Here is a 6,000-nt window from a genome sequence, read left to right as displayed (position 1 = left end):
GACTTGGCACATGAGTGACTCGACACTCACTATTTACTCAACATGCTCTAATTTATATGTTGTGCTCAACATATGTTACTTTTTCAACATGAACTAAGTAAATAACTTAAGTGTATAGATACTCACTTGTCAAAACCAATTTGAGATTAACACATTTGTAAAATTTACTATAGCAACCACATATTCAGCTTTAGTAGTAGATTGTGACACACAATTTTGTTTCTTACTAGTCCATGAGACTAATCTTTTTCCTAAGAAAAATGCTCCAACACTTGTGCTTTTCTTGTCATCAATGTTTCCACCCCAATCAATATATGTATAGGCTCTCAAATAAAACTTGTCATTCTTCTTATAGTATAGACCATAGTATTCTATCCCTTTTAGATATCTCATAATCCTTTTAACAACCATTAAGTGATTCTCCTTAGGATTTGCAAAGATACTTGCAACAATCCCAATAGTTAGTGCAATATCAGGTTTTCTATGAACTACATATTGTAACTTTCTAATCATAGACCTAGTGAATGTTTGATTTACCTCAACAAAATCATCAGTTTTGGATAATTCATGTCCCTTCATCACGGGAGTGCTAAGTGGTCTTGAATATTCTATATCAAAAGTCTGCAATATTTCCTTTACACACTTGGAATGAGTAAAGTAAATACCATATCTCATTTGATATACTTGTAATCCAAAAAAAAAAATTATTTCTCCAAACATAGACATCTCAAATTATTTCATCATTTTATTAGAAAATGTCTTACAAAATGTAGCTTGTCCTCCAAATATGATGTTATCAATAAATATTTCAGCTAGTAAAATTCCTTTACCTCCTTCTACCTTCTAGTATAGATTTTTGTTATCACCAGTCTTCTAAAAACCAATCTTCACAAGATAAATGTACATTCTTTCATACCATGCTCTAGGATATTACTTTAAATCATATAAATCTTGTTGAAAATAGATTGATACAAATATGATTAATGTGTTTCAATCATTGTTTTGTCACTAATGTCAAACCTTCTACTTGATGGTAAGATAATTTCTTATATGATTTGAGTACTATCATTTATTTGATTGATAAAGAGGATTTGATCAAATGAGGTAATAATAGAACCTAGAGGAAAGGTTGAGTTATGATGTGGAAAAGGAGTACAAGGATTTGTTAAGATAGTGATATTATAGTGCATTGCTAATCTACTTAAGGTTATAAAGGATGGATACACTAATTAAGTTTAGAAGAATAAGTTAAACAAATCATGCCTACCAAGCTTGACATTCTGCATAGTAGGTGTCGATAAAAGTTAGTGTAAGCCAAGTAAAAAATCAGTTGGAGCCAAGCAATGTCAATTTTAGTGTAAGCTAAGTGATACAATATAAGTTGAGTATGTAGGATTTGAGAAAATATGGAAAACAAATCCACGAAGCCCAGGAATACTTGCATGTAAAAAACCTATCACTTAGAGGAAAAAGACAAGAAGAGGCAAGGGTTTGATCTGAAAACATGAAAATTGTATATTCAGATGAAGAAGAGATTGAAGAGATTGTCAAATACAAAGAGATCAATCATTATAAAAGGATATCAAAACCCAAAAAGGGTAACCTAATTTCACAAAAGAGCGATCATGAAGAACATCACTAAAGCATGTAGAGGCTACAAAGCTCTATTGAGAAATAACTACTAATCTAAAGAACCTCCAGTAAAATAGAACCTAACCAGGTAGAGAAGACTATAATTTGCATCGAATTAGGAGGCAAACAAAGGAAAAAAATTCAAGTAAAAAATATAGATGGTATAAAACACCAAAGCTTGAAGAGTTGATCAATCAAACCAAGGAAGGATGCAACCAAAGTAGGAATGAAAAGAAGAGTGTACATATGGTAGATGATCCATTTAACCAAAATGCATAAGTATCCAGTCATTGCAATTTCCTAGTACATAGAATCAAATACTAAATACATAGCTCACTCCAAGGAAACAAGGAAGCATTAGAAACAATAGAAGAACCCCCACAATGTAGATAGGGTGAGGTGACAGGCAACTAAGAAAGTGAGCCAAAAAGAACTACAAGTCAAAGAACCATAATCAAGATGCTCAAAAGAGTACATAAGTGTATATTGAGGTGATTAATCTCCAACACATCATAAGGCTAATGCCACAGAAGGGACACTCACTAGACAAAGGAAGATGGCAAAATAAGGCAGACATCAACCCCCCATGGTACTTTATTAAAGTAGTGCATGTCCAATAAGGCACAAACCATATTGAATCCCAAGAATACAATAATCTAGATGAGTGTCCTTAGATGATGCTACTTGAATTAGAAGGCAAAACAAGGCAAATAGTTGAAACCAAAAATACAAATGCAGTATGACACTTTATCTCAGTGTGTTTGCAAGAATGCATACAAATGATGTCTAAATAGACTAGAAGAGACATAGTATTGATATAAAAGATAGTACAAGTCATGATGAATCATTTGAAGCAATGAAATTGATCCTTGGACCTAAAACAACTAAGATATCTACTAGAATGCAAAAATGTAGAAGACTAAATAGAATGTTCCTGGAGAAGAATCTAAAAAAGTAACTAGCATCACTAGAAAGATCTAAGAAATAAGTTTCCAATGATATAAAAAATTCTTAAATCAAAGATTGGATGCTCAAGATATGTCCCTCAGAGTGCAAAACTAAACATCTAGATTTGACTACCAAAATAGGCAACCAAACTACATCAAAATCCAAAAACACCTACAACAATGTCTCTATCTTGGAACCATCTTTCCAATGTATTTTTTGGATTGAAAAAATGCATTCATATGCTCAAGTTATGGGAAAAAAAAAACTAATAGAGCCCCTGGCAATGCAAAATATTTATTATTTTTAAATAAAAATAATAATAAAAAAATTAAAATAAAAACACCGCACCACCCCCACACCTCCAGTGAAGTGGCAATTGGGTGATGGCTAGGTAGAGGGAGGTAGGGCATGAAGAGGTGCTATGATAGACCAGTGGCAGAGCCATTGAGTGGTAACCATAGTGGTGACTACAGTGGTAATCGTCGTAGTTCCACTGTGGTTAGATAATCGTCGTGGTTAAAAACTGCATATTTTTATATTTTATTATTGGTTTTTTTCTTTTTGCATCTACTAGAGGTCATATGACCCTACTAGGAAAATTTTTTTGCCTCCTGGATCAACATTGTCCAAAATGGACAAACTTTATATGGAAACAGGGGTTTTGATGCCTTCTAGATCCATCTGTGAAGTCCATTTAGCCTCAAAATGCTCGAAAAATTGGTAACCCCCCTATTTTCTCAAGAAATACCTAAAAAAACACTATATCTATTATGTAAAAACCTCGTTCTCCTTTTTCTCCAAATACTAAACAAGCTACAATAGATATGGATCTGATGCCATGTAGGATTTGAGAAAATATGCAAATCAAATCCATGAAGCCCAAGAATACCTGCATGTAAAAAACCTATCATGGAAAAGAAAAAGACAAGAAGAGGCAAGGGTTTGATTTGAAAACACGAAAATTGTATATTTAGATGAAGAAGAGATTGATGAGATTATCAAATACAAAGAGATCAATCCTTATAAAAGGAGATCAAAACTCAAAAAGAGTAACCTAATAAGTTACTAAAGGTAACCTAAAGGTGAAAGCTATTTAATAATTATTAAATAGAGAAAGCTAAAAAATGCATAAAGTGAAATCTTAAGAAGGGAGAAAAGGTAATTTAATAAATTAAATTAAATTATATTTTTTTTCTAATAGAGTAAAGTTTAGTAGATGTCAAGCACCAGTAAACATTAGTTTGTGCTAAGTGTTTTGAAAGTGGATGTCGAGCAACACACTATGTGCTAAGCATCAGAAGTAAGTTAATGTTGAGTGTCAGCATTATGTGAAAGATTGAGAATTTAATGAATCTGAGTTGACAAGTTTGATTTCTTGGATTGTATGAACCATGTCAAAGATAAGCTTGATGAGTTCATAGCACAAAATTCATGATGAACCATTTTGAGGAAAATTCAAAGAGGTTTGAAGGAGAAGTTTCTAGAAAGGGGATGAAATGAAATGATGGGTACATTCATTGAATCCTACCTAATCTAATCTAACCCTAAAATGGATGGTGTAGGATGAACAATAAAAGATCTTAATTCTCTATTTGTAAAGATGGTTGGTTAGAAGAAAAGGTTGTCATGTGTGAGAACTTGAGAAAGAAAAGGAGTCTATCGTATTGTTTCATTTAGTGACCTAAGAGAAGAGACTGCATTGGAAAGAAAATAAAGAAGGCTTAAGGGAATGGATGCTTGAACAGTGAAAAAGCTATTAGATCTGAAGTTAGTGAAAGTCAAGCAAAATGGAGGATTGAAACAAAGATCTATAATCTACAAGTGTGTTGTAAGTTGTTATTAGATCAAGCCTTACTATTACTTTCTATTCATTGTACCAATGTATGGTAAATCCTTTGGATTATGGTTGACCTAATAGTCATTTGTAAATCCTTTAACCAAGTGACATTCCAAGTGAATGATCTAAAGTCCTCTAACAAGTATCACTCATATCAGGGTGATTGAAATCCTTTAACCAAGTCACACTTAAAAGTGTGCATTATAACCTTTAATAGGGTTGGCATTTCACTTAAGAAGAGTGAGAATGAGTAGCATGTTACTAGTAGTTTTTCCCAAATTGGTATTCTATGTTACATCATTGTGTCAAATGTGTTATTGAATCTGTTATGTTTTTGTTAAAAATTCTTTAGAATATTTGAGAGGGGGGGGGAGGTGAATCAGTTATTCAAGGTCCAAATTTCCTATTCAAACTTTTCACTAAGTATGGTGAGTCAATTCAATCATTCATTCTTCAAAGCTTTAAATTTTCTAATCAGCAAGTTACTATAAATCAACATATAAGAATAACGCATAAGAAATCAACACATAACATAGTGATTTACGTGGAAACCCAATTTGAGAAAAACCACTAGTAACATGCTACTCAATTCTCACTCTTCTAAAGTGATACCTTGTTAAAGGATTAAAACACACCGTCAAATGTGATCTTGTTAGAGGATTTAACCATGCTATTAGAAGTGGACCTAGTTAGAAGACTTTAGAACATTCACTTCGAATGCCACCCTATTAAAAGATTTACAAATGGCTATTAAACCAACCTAAGTCCATAGGATTTTTATATCTAATACAATTGTTAGAGAGGATTAGAAAATCTTTGACCTGACTACAATATACAACTTATCTTGCAGATCTTAGATCACTTCTTAGCTCATACCCTTGCCTAGCCTTCAATCACTGCAATTCTAACAGCTTGCCCTCCTTTCAAGCTTAGTCTCCTTGAGTCTCCATGCTCAATATACCAATGAAATCATCTCTTCATGACCACTTGTAGAAGCATAGACTCTATGCTCTTTCTTCTCCTAGATTTCTTCTCCTTGACACCCTTCTAACTACTTCATAGTTTGGCACTTTAGCAACAATAGTATCAGTAGCATTTGCTTCTTGGTCTATGACTCCTTAAATAGAAGAATTGGAGTTCTTTTCCTACTCAATTCTTCCATCCTTTTATTTCAATTCGCATGGATTAGGTAGGATTCATTGCATCTAACCCATATTTTGTTTCCTTTAGAAACTTCTCGAATAATCCTCTTGAATTCACTCAAAAATGGTTTACATAGAATTCTATGCCACTAGCTCATCATTCTTATCTTCCAACTCATTCAAAAAATTCAAGACAACCACTTTGTCAGCTCAGATTTGGAAAATCTTTATCATTTAAAATAATGCAACAACTCGGCACTATTGAAATACTGGTGCTCGACACATATTGTGTTACTCGACATTAATTATGTTTTTCCTGATGCTCAACACCTGAAGATTAGTAGGAACCAATCTAAGATTTTTGATTCGACACCTGATCTTGACTCGATAGCTAAAGATGACTTGGCACACATTAGAATTTTCTATTACTTGGCTCTAACT

Source organism: Cupressus sempervirens, chromosome 5 (genome assembly GCF_028749045.1).
Source record: "Cupressus sempervirens isolate cs-2001-9-10 chromosome 5, ASM2874904v1, whole genome shotgun sequence".
Lineage (NCBI taxonomy): Eukaryota > Viridiplantae > Streptophyta > Pinopsida > Cupressales > Cupressaceae > Cupressus > Cupressus sempervirens.
Note: the sequence above shows the minus strand (reverse complement) of the source record.